Below are 11274 nucleotides of genomic sequence, written 5' to 3'. Positions count from 1 at the left end.
ACAAGAAAAAGGGCTTGGAAAGCCCAGGCCGGACTCTGGGCAAGGAGAGGGTCTGGCAGGGTCAGGCCAAGAGCACAAGCAGCCTCAGGGCTCAGGACTCTGGGGATTGGGGGCGTGGAGGGATGGGTACTAGGGACCAGGGACTGGCTCTGATGTGCTGGCTGTTCTGGCCTACCTCTTCTCAGGTAATTCTCACAAGCACCATCCAGGTTTCCCAGATGAGGAAATCAGGCTTAGAGACAATAAGTGGCTTTGTCCCAGGCCTCAGTCAGGAAGGGCCAGAGCCGGGATTTGAATGCAAGACTCTCTACCACTTTCCAATGCACCAGGCAGAGAGGAAGAAGGAAAAAGTGAGTGGGCCCAATGGGGCAGGACCTTGTTTGCTGGGAAACCAACCCAAGAGAGCTTCGTATGAGAACTGGTGAGCGCGCCCTGCCCTCACCCAGGGTGCCTGACAAGGGTGGGAAGCGCAGGACGGGAAAGGCAGGTTTCCCGCAGGCCTGGGACTCTGGAGCAGCTGGGCCAGACCAAGAATTTCCGGCAGAGCAGGCCCGTTTGCTGCCGCCACCCGCCCACCGGGGCTGTCACTCACAGAGTAGCAGCAACTCTTCACAGCCCTTAGACAAGACACTCCCCCGTGACTCCTCATCCCCCACTTGCTTAGTCACTGATGTGTCAAAACGGAGGAAACTACCTTCTCCCAAAGACGTGGAGGAAAGAAGGACGGGACTGTTGGATCCAGAGTTCTCCCACCATCCTTCTCTGGTCTTACTCCACTCTAGCGATCACAGCTTCTCCAGATGGGCCGTGCACTGTCCCTGTGAGGAGTGGCGGCAACACAGCCCACGTCCACTCAAGGGAATGCGGGAATCCTGTAAGCCCCAGCCATTGAAAGACAGAGTCTTGGGATCCCTCATAGAAAGGGATGAATGACACAGAAGTGGCTGCTTGGGGCCATTTGAGGCCTGGTTTACCCAGAAGAGTCCATCAGAGACCGCCCTAGTGTTTGGCCTTAGAGAGCCCCCCACGGCCGCCTCCCCAGACGCAGGGCCCAGCAGGAGCTGAAGGCCACGTTCCCACGCCGCTCCTGCTGGAGCCAGGCCAGGCCTCAGTCAGCGCCTTTCACGGCCGCCCGGCTCAGAGCCCTGAGCACCGCAGGGTCTGGTCTGAGGGGAATCAGTCAGTTCCAATTACCTGCGGAGAGGGCTCCCACAATCAATGCCTCTTTATTTCCTGAAAAGCCACATGCTCAGGGCAACAGCCGGGATAGACCTGCAGTCTCTTCCCATCCAGGCAACCCCCTGGGGCTCCTGTGAAGATGCAGAGGTGCCTCCTACCCACCTGCCCTGATGAACCAAATCTCGAGTCCTTGACCGTGACCCCTGGGGGGTGGGCTTGGGGGAGGGAGATTTGAACTACCTGGGGACCTGAATTTGTGCATTCCTTCAACAGATACAAGTATGCTTGAATGTCCACCACCTTCCGGGCACTGTGTTGGCGTGGGACACGGCAGCGAACGAGACAAACCCTGCAGAGCCCTGGGGATCTCACATGAGCAAGTGAGTTGTCCGGTCCCATTTTCCACCCTGTCAATGAGAGGGCTGGACAGAGCAGTGAGTGCTTCTTGGTCACTGTGTCCTGGCCTCTGCTGGAGACTGGACTAGGACGGGCCTGAATGCTGGGGCTTATTAAAAGAGATCCTAAATAGCTCAAGCCATCTGACTGTCACAGGGGCTGTGCCCTTGTGGCCATTGATCCACTCACAGGCAACCACGGCCAGGCAGGAGAGGTCACAGCAGTCAGGATTAGACCCAAAATTGCAGATGAGGACATTCCAGGGCTCCTGCTCTAGCCCCTTAAGAGACTGCCTTGCTGGAAGAAGCTCGCAGTCAAAGATGAGCGGATCTCCAGGCCGTGGCCCTCCCACCATGGACCTCTCATCTGCCACGGCCAGGTTAGGACTTGCCTTCTGGCCTCCCATCCGCCATGGTCATGGGGGCAGGCATGGAGAGCTTGAGCACCTTGGAAGTGTCTAGATGAAGCTTTCCAACAGGAAACCTAAGCAAGGTCTCAGCCAGTGGGCGAAGGCAGCCGGTCAAGGCTCTCCTACTAGGTGGGATCAGGCGAGGCCAACTCAAAGAAGAGCTTCCATGGCCTCCAGGAGACACTGCCAGTGTCCTGGAGACTGGGCATCTCAGCCTCCTGGCTGCCCACCACACCCCACCTTGCCTGCCCTGGCCCTTATCATTCCACAGGAGGCTCCTGGGGAGCTGAGCCCCTCCACATCCAAGTGGAGGGACAAGGGTGAGCCAAGGGGGCACAGGATTAGGAGGGGCAAGGTCTCCCAGAGAGCAGGACTAAGGCTGTCAGGGTGGAGTCAAGGCCAGATGTGCTTTGCCAGGAGGGACCTGGTCCAGGCCAGCTCAGGGAAGGCCTCCAGAAGCCTGCACTGGGCCTCTAGGGGGTTTGAGCCCAGCAGCGATGGAGCCCTGACCTCTGGGTGCAGGCACCCGTCAGACCCTGGGCAAATCACTGAGCTTTCCAGAGCCTGAAAATCAAGTGAGGCAGGGAGATAAGACCCTTTACTGCATCAGCCAGTAAATGACAGGCCTCATGGAGCACCTCACCTCCAGGGAGCAGGCTGCCACCTCAGGTCCTCCTACAGCACAGGGGTGGAGAACACACAGCTGAATGCTGGGGGCTCCTCCAGGTGGGCAGTGAGATCCTCGGACACCACCTTGCTGGAAAGCGTGGGACAGGGGGCAGGGAGCACCCAGGACACCAGGCAGCCTGGGCAGAGATCTCAGGGCTGCTTCTTGCCTTCTGTGTGACATGGGCAACTTCCTTCAGTTTATCCGTAAAATGGGCCAATAATGCCTGTCCTTCTCTGAGGCTCTGGGAGGAACTGTCGCTCCTGTTGTTGCTGTTATTATTATTTGGGCCCAGCAGTCAACTGCTCTGTAACATGCACAGTCACAATCAGGATAACATATCCATGGTCACTGTTAGGGGCTAAACTCTGTCCCCCAAAATTCATACATTGAAGCCCTAACCCCCAGTACCTCAGCCTCTGACTGGATTTGGAGACAGGGCCTTTAAGGAAGTGATTAAGGTTAAATGAGGTCGTATGGGTGGCCCTGATACCATTTGATTGATGCCCTTAGAGAAAGAGGGAGAGACACTAGGAAAGGCCATGTGCGCACACAGTGAGAAGGCAGCCGTCTGCAAGCCAAGGAGAGAGGCCTCAGGAGAAACTAAACCTTGGACTTCCAGCCTCCAGAACTGTCAGCAAATAAATTTGTGTCATTTAAGCTCCCCAGTCTGTGGTGTTCTGTTATGGTGGCCCTAGGACCCTATCACAGTTACTAAGGAGGTCACTGGGCTCAACCATAGGCCGCCTTGCTTGTCCTGGAAGCTCCTCTCAAGGCCTCCTCACGGGGGGTATTTCCTTGGACCTAGGATCTGCTGGGCAGGGGCATGCCCTTCTCCCAGCCCTCACATTTGGGGTAGGGTCACCCTCACCATCTGCTGGAGCGTGGCTCTGTCCTGGCCAGCCCCAGACAGGCCGTCAGCCCTCTCAAGCGTCCCTGGCACTCAGGGCCTCTCTTTGGTTGGCAGCCTGGCAGCTGCGGCCTGTGCCTGCCCTGCAGGGCCTTGTCAGCCCCTCAGCAGGAGCCCGGAGCTGGGTGTGGGCACCCCTCATCTGCACCGCTGCTGGGCCCTCAGCCCTCTTGGCTTTATTCTTTCTTCTAGCTCCCGGCCAGATTGAGAACCCTTCAGGAGGGCTCAGTTAATATTCCCTGAGGTTGGCCTCTCAGACTTCTTCCAGAAATCCAACTATGGTTCCCATTCCTCATCTAGCTGACCAGAGTGTTCAGGAGACTCCTGGAGACAAAGGAGAGGTGGGAACAGAGAGAGGAGCAGGAGGAAGGGCATGATGGCTCATGTGCCCTCAGGCCTGGACCCCCTGGAGGAAGTCTCCGTCAGCACTCCTCCCAGCCCATCCCAGAACTACGAGCCCTGCTGGAAATGGCAACACCTTTGCGCATGACCCCTGACCAGCCATTCTGAGGTGGCCATTCTGCTCAGAGGGCCCTCAGCCAGAGGTCAGGAGCCTCACCACTGCTGGTGAGGAGCTGAGGACTGTGTGCCAGAGGCTGCTCATGGCACTGAGGGGTCAGGACCAGGAGGTCATGAGAGAAGGCAGTCAAGCTGGTGCCCGCCATGGTGTCCAGAACCAAACTGACACCAGGCTTTTTTGTACCAACTCAAGGAAAGAACAGGCTTGTTTTCTTTTCTCAGCCCCCAAGGACTTTCTCTGCCCTCCCCTCCCAGGAGGAACTTCTGTGAACCTGGAGACCTCCTGGCTCTGCCCAAGCTGGTCTTGATTATCCAGCTACACTGCAGGGAAGAGGGGAGAGAGGGGCTGCTCAGTCCAGCCAGGTCGAAGGCAAGGGTTCCCTTCCCTTGGACAGATGGGCGCCTTGATGTGTCCACTCATTCATTTGTTCAATAAGGATTGACAAAGCATCTTCTGTGCCAGCCGCTGTGCTAGGCTCTGGTGAGGGTAGGTGAGAAAGCTGTGGAAAGGACCTGTTGTTTGTGCAAGGACAGATGACTAACATGAAGGATGAAGGAGCCCTTTCTCTGGGGGCAAGTGGGCACCTGACAGCGAAGGAGAGACACACATAGGCACCCTAATAAAACTCCTCTGAGAGCTCTTTGTGGCAGGGCTGGGTCCCGGGGCAGCCTGTTTGTCAGGGCCAGGATCCAGCCCCACACTGTGTTTCCTTTGTGTTCACGGGTCCACCATGTGGGGGTGGTTACTCTATGGCATGCTGGAGGGGGCATGTGAGGAGGGTGGGGCCCGCAAGGATGAGCCTTCCCTCCATCCCACCCCCAGGTAGTTCCCCCAGCCACGGAAAGAGCTGATGTTCCTTGAGTGCTGGACGCGCCCAGGGGTGGCAGTGGAGGGACAGTCTTCTCTGTTGGTGAGGCCAGGATCAGCAGGCACAGGCAGAAGTGTGGGTGTCTGCGCCTGGAAGGCAGGGAAGCCCTGGCCTAGGGTCTGAGTCGCCATGTTATCATTGGACATTTCATCCTCTTGGTCAGGCCCAAGTTCTGGGTTGCCCAAAGGCCATGTGTCTTAACCATCTGCCTCCTGTACACCTGTACCTGTGTGGTTGAATGTGGCTGGAGAGAAACACACATGAGGCTGACGGATCTCACCCAACTAACAGAATTCTCAAATGGGCACCCAACATGGCATTCGCCTATATGTCCCTGGCATTTTCACTCTACCTTCTTCACTGTCTTCTAATGCCACTTGTCCCTCAGCTGATCATTTTGTTGATCATATTACATTGAGAAAATAGAAAATATTGGAAAGAATCCCTTCACTTTCCCACCACCAAAACTATAACCGTTTGCATGTGTACCCATCTGCCTGCCGCCATCCCAATTCCTATCTAAAGTTCTGGGTCCCAGCCTTCTTGCCTTCCCAAGACCTTTGCTCATGAAAGTATCTTATTATCTTCCCTTCTTTAGCATAATTTCCCCCTCTCTACAGGATCTTTCCCATGGGCATACATAAATGCTCTAGGAGCTCCCGTCTCTTTAAAAACAAAAATCAAAACAAAAACAAACAAAAAACTTGCCCCTTGATGCCCTCCCTCTGCAGCAGCTACCCCTCTGATTATTGGCTCTCCAACCCAGTGAAACTTCAAGAAGCGCTCTCTACCTGCCGCTCTCACTCCTCCACTCCCATTCTCTCCACGCCCACCCCACTGGGCTTCCTTTACCACCACTCCACTAAAACTGCTCTTGTCAAGGTCTCCAGCAACCTTCACATTGAGGAAGCCAGTGGTCACTTCTCTGCCAACCTGTTGCACCTATCAGCAGTGCTGGGGTGGTTGGCTATGTCTCCCCTCTTGTCTTCAGCAAAAAACCCTTCCCCCTTTCTCTCAATCTCTCTCTCTCTCTCTCTGCCCGTCTCAGGCTCCTCTCTTGGTTTCAGTCAACCTCTAAATGTCGTCTGTGTCAGAGCCTGGTCACAGACCTTCTGCTATTCTCCAGACACTCTGCCTAGATGATCTAATCAAGGTTTTAAAACCACTGGTGTGTTGATGCCTCCTACGCTTGCATCTTCAACTCTGACCTCTCCACTGAGCTATGGGCTCCTGTCTACTTGTCATCTCCATTTGCATACCTATCAGGCATTTCAAAATTAACATAGGCAAAACAAAAATTTGATTTCTGTCCCCACCCCAGTCTGGTCTTTTTTCATCTTGATAACTGGAACCAGCACACACTCTGTCTCTCCAGACTGGAAGGCAGCCTGGATTCCCCCGTTTCTCTTCCTAGCCACATGGCATTCATCACCAAGTCCTGTAAACTCAATTCATGGGATTCATCTCCAAGTCCTGTAAACCCCACTCAGCACATCCTTTCTCCTCCACCTCCATTACTGCCTTGTCTCACTCACATGACTGTTGGAGCCTCCTCTGGTCCCCTACGGTCCGCTCTAACCACACAGCCAGAGCAAGCTTCGAAGCTTTTAAATAAGATAATGTCCCCCCTATTGTTACTTGCATAAAACCTAGGTTCCTTGCTATGGCCTGCAATTCCATACAAAAGAGGGCCCCTACCTGCCTCTCCGACTCAGCTGTCCCCACTCTTCCTGTGCATCAGCCTTCATCCTGTTGCTAAACTTGGGGAGTGGGCACAGTGCCACCTTAGGGAGAGCTCTTCAGCTCTTCCCTCTGCTTAGAATACGCTGTCCCAGGGCTTTGCCTGTCTCAGCTCAAACATCACCTCCTTGAAGAGGCATCTCTGAGCCCCGGCTCTCTGGGCCACATCCCCCTGATTGTTTGATTTCGAGCACGTATCATCGTGGAAATGACCGGTTCTGAGTGTTGGTTTCCTTGCTTGTTGGTTGTCTCCCCCACTGGACTGAGGTGGAAGCTCCACGAGAGCAGAGGTCTTTTCTATCACGGTCTCTGCCAGATCTCCTGTGTCTAGGACAGTGCCTGGTGCATTAGCGGTGTTCAATAAATAGCTGTTGAATAAATGAACAAATGGAGACCAGGCAACAGGGATAAAACTAAAACAGGATCTGACGTGATCCCAGCCCCTGGGGGCTCATATATGGATCGATGGAGACAAATTGGCATTTATAATGCAATGTGATAAGCACATCCACAAATGCCAGGATGGGTGCTGTGGAGCCCCTTGGAAGGGCACCTACCAGAGCGTGTGCGAGCGTGTGCAGGGACAGGCTTCCTGGGGAGGTCACGTCCAAGTTGAGACTTAACGGACAGTAGGCAGGTGCAGAGGAGGCGGCCATCTCAGCTCAGGCGTGGACACCTGACCATACAAAGAGCCAGAGGGCGTGAGAGCATAGTGAGGGCGTTCTGAAAACCGCACCCGCAGACCATCTGGCCTGCCCGAGGGCAGAAGGGCTCGCCTCCTTCCTCCCTGGGTTGTTTGGAGGAGGAGAGGCCATCGTCTAGATCCAGAGCATTCATTCCTTCGTTCATTCCTTTGACACTAACCACTGGGCTCTGAATACATGCTAGGACCTGTGCTGGGCGCTGGGGAGGCAGCAGTGAAGAGGCTCAGGCCTCTGTGGTCTAAGAGTCAAAGCCGAGCTATGAAGGTCAAGGAAGCCTCAGCCCAAGGCCACACTGTGAGACCTGAAGCAGACACACTCCTGCCAGCCCTGCAGGGACTTGTCTCTGAATGGATCTTGCTGCCTGTCTTTCTGTTCACACGCTGACACACTTGCTCACCACACACGCAGGCATGCACATCATCTCTGCTCTGGTCACATGCACACACCCACACCTGACCTCCTGACCTCGCACAGGCATCTCCGTCCTCACACACTCACCCTCCCACCCGAGGCAGTGACCCCAGTGTGCAGATGCTCACAGCCTGCACAAGGTACTCTTGCCCTCTGGAAGCTCCCGTGCTGCTTGGGAGGACCATGTAGGTTCCAGAAACACGCCCTCCCCAAAACATTTATAACGTTACAGACAAACCAGTACAGGGTGTAAACTGCACTATATGTACCATATGATGGAGTAATTCAAGCAGGCTTCTTGGAAGAGGAGAACTTGAGCTAGTTCTTGAAGAAAGTCATGGAATAGTGAAAATGAAGAGAAAAGAGTTTGGTTTTTCGTGTGTACATTTTTTTAAGACACTGAATTAATCAGGTTCTTCAGGCTACAGAAAAGATAATGTATTGATTGACTCATGGAACTGAAAAGTCAGCGTTGGTCTGGCTTCAGGCAGTGTTGGATCCAGAGGCTTAGAATGATGTCAACAGGGCTCTGTCTTTCTCTACATATATTACCCAAATGGGTTCTCGCCACACGGAAGGCCAGACTGACCCTAGGAATTCAAGCAGACAGAAACTGTCTTTCCCAAGAGCTCCAGCAGGAAAGGCTTGGAGAACTCTGATTGGTCTCATCTGAGGTCACATGTCCATTTCTGAACCGATCCTCACAGTCAGAGATATGGACTTCGCTGATTGGCTAAGCCTGAGCCATGTACCTACCTCTCTAGGAGGCCAACCCCGTCCAAACCACATGGAATGGGTTTCCTGAGGGGAAAAGGGGCTCTGTTATCAGAAGAACAGGGAACAAGTACTAGACAGATAAATCAACAGAAGTCAAGTGCCCCTGCCTTAAACAGCAGCCCCTCCCTAGGTTATAGCGCTCTACATTTTTTAACGCTTCCACATAATTTATCCAGTCTGCTGCTCAGGATCAATCTTGAGCCAGGCATGGTTACCATCCTCGTTTTCCTATAGAGCAAGAGCACTTCCAGACATGGAACTGGATTTTTCTGCTCTATTCTAATAGAAGCCAGAGAATCAACTTGGAGTCCCTTGGGCCAACTTGTCTAGAAGGACAAATGACCTTGGAGCTCCCAGGCAAAGCCTCTCTCAGCAGGGGGAGGTGGGCATGGGAGGTGAGGGATCAGTTCTTGACACACTAAGTTTGAGGAGCCTCTGGGACACCCAAGTGGAACAGCCCAGGAAGGAGATGGGCATGAGACTGGAGCCTCCCCCTGCAATGACCAGACACCTACTGCCACGCCGAGAGCCTCTTTACCTTCTATGCTAAAGTGGCCAGTCAAGGGGCATCTGTTCAGAGGACAGTGGGACCAAAGCTCTGGGCACAGCCAGGATGGGGGTGGGTTGGGGTAGGGGCAGTGCTGTATGCAAGGACATCTGCCTGGGCTTGGCTCCTCCGTGCAAGGGAGAGCTGAGATCAGCCCAGGACCTCCTCAGCCCAGCTCAGAGGACCTTCAGATCACTATCTATCACTGACCACTGAGCACTTCTTTCCTCGGTGCCTCAGCTGCCTCCTCTAACACTCAGCAGGGCTGGGTAAGATGGTCTCCGAAGATGGCCCCCGATGATGCACACCTCCTGGTATTCGTGTCATGATATAGTCCCCTCCCACGCTGAATCTAGGCTGGCCTGTGACACACATTACTCCACAGAATGTGGCAGAAGTGATTCCATGCCAGTTCCAGCCTTAGCTTTTAAGAGAAATGGCAACTTCTACTTCCTCTTTCTTAGAAGCTTCACTTCTGAGATCCCTGAGTCACCGTGTAAGATGTCTGACAACCCTGCTCATGGGACCATGTGAAAAGGCCATGTGGAGAGGAAGAGAGGCCCAGCTGATGACTCAGCATCTTAGTTCAGCCTCCAGATGACTCCAGCCCCAGCCTTTATCTGGATGCACCCACGTGAGAGACCCCGAGCAGACCAGCAGAAGAACCAGCAAGCTGAACCCAGTCCACCCACTGACCCAGGAGAGAGAATAAAATAGTGGTTGTTTCAAAGCCGCTGAGTTTTGGACTGGTTTGTTATGCAGTGACAGATAACGAAAACAGTCTTCCCGTTGAGCTATTGGCTGGTATTCCTGAGTCTCGTACCACCTTCCTCCCAGCCCCCAAGACCTGACATGGTTAAGTCAGGGCTTGGTTGACAAGCAAGTGAATACTCAAGTTAATATCTATACCAAGCAGGCGGGCCAGTTTTTAGTATGGGAAGGGATGCACACATGCTGTCGATTCCAGAACTGAGCTTTCAAAAGACCCAACCCAGTTCCCACAGGGCTGGAGACCAAGGCAGGGGAACTGGCTGGCTCCCCTGCTCCATCTCTGAATGCTGGCCCGGAGAAGCAGATGGTGAGGCTCAGATGCCATTCAGATGCGCTCGCACGGCTCTGAGATTGAAGGCTGTGGTATGGCGAAACAGGATGGTTGAGCCACCTCCCAGCCTGGCCCACAGGGAAGTAGGCCAACTGAGCATAGCTCTGCCGTCTTGGTCACGCTTAGGTCCCCCTCACATTTCCCACCACCTCAGACCTGATCCCTCTGCTTCATCTGTCCTGGACCAGCTCTTTCTTGACTCCCATCTTTTGCAGGCCCAAATGCCACCCCTGCAACTGTAATCACTTCTCTGCTCTAGGGAATCTTTCCTTCTCTTTCCCCAAGATCTCCAGGATCACAAGATCATAGTCATATGGGGACTGCATTCACTGAAATGTGTCAGGAGTGACTCTTATCCCACTACTAGCCCATGAGCTTCTCGAGAGCAAGGACTACAGCTTCATTTTTCCCTCTAACACATTCCATTAGTAAGTTCATTCAGTCATTCATTCACTCAACAATCCACTATGTGCCAATATCTGTTTGGTGCAGGGACATAAAGCGAAAAAGTATTATCCCCGCCCTGGAGTCATGTTTGGTCCAGTTGGACAGACAGGCATGGAAATAGGCAATTATTACACAATCACATCATGCTAGGAGGGAGGAGTGTACACAATGCAGTGAGAACAGTGGGCCTGGGAGGAGGGGCTACAGATAAAATTCACTAGTGATTCTCAAATGCCAGGCTCTGCTCTAAGCATTTCGTTGATTTCTATTTCTATTTTCATTATTTTGAAGTGCTTAAAAGAGTAAACTATTATTATTTTAGAATAGGAAAGTAAAGACAAACTGTACAAAATCCCAAAAGTGCCAATGCCGCCCTCTGAGCCTTCCCAGAGGAACACGCCCTTCCCCGTATTTTGTGCCTTCCAGATATACTATATTTTATGCATAATACGTCTGCATGTGCATGTGCACACATGCACACACACGCACGGCTTTTATGTAAATGGTTGCACAATATTCTGCATCTTTTTCTTCATTGAACGTATCTTGGGGCTCACTCCGTGTCCGTGTAGAGAGCTTTCATCCCTGGCTAATGAC

General features: G+C 53.3%; 1 long non-coding RNA gene across 1 annotated transcript; it reads left to right on the top strand.

Moving 5' to 3' along the window:
• The first annotated feature begins 693 nt into the window (after positions 1-693).
• LOC106835641 (uncharacterized) lies at positions 694-9837 on the top strand. The gene is made up of 3 exons (XR_006528564.2): positions 694-874; positions 1453-1559; positions 9593-9837. It is a non-coding gene; the product is annotated as an uncharacterized lncRNA (long non-coding RNA).
• Positions 9838-11274: the final 1437 nt, after the last annotated feature.

The sequence above is a fragment of the Equus asinus genome, chromosome 6, assembly GCF_041296235.1.
Source record: "Equus asinus isolate D_3611 breed Donkey chromosome 6, EquAss-T2T_v2, whole genome shotgun sequence".
NCBI lineage: Eukaryota > Metazoa > Chordata > Mammalia > Perissodactyla > Equidae > Equus > Equus asinus.
The sequence above is the reverse complement of the archived record's forward strand: the minus strand, read 5'-3'. Positions and strand labels throughout refer to the sequence as shown.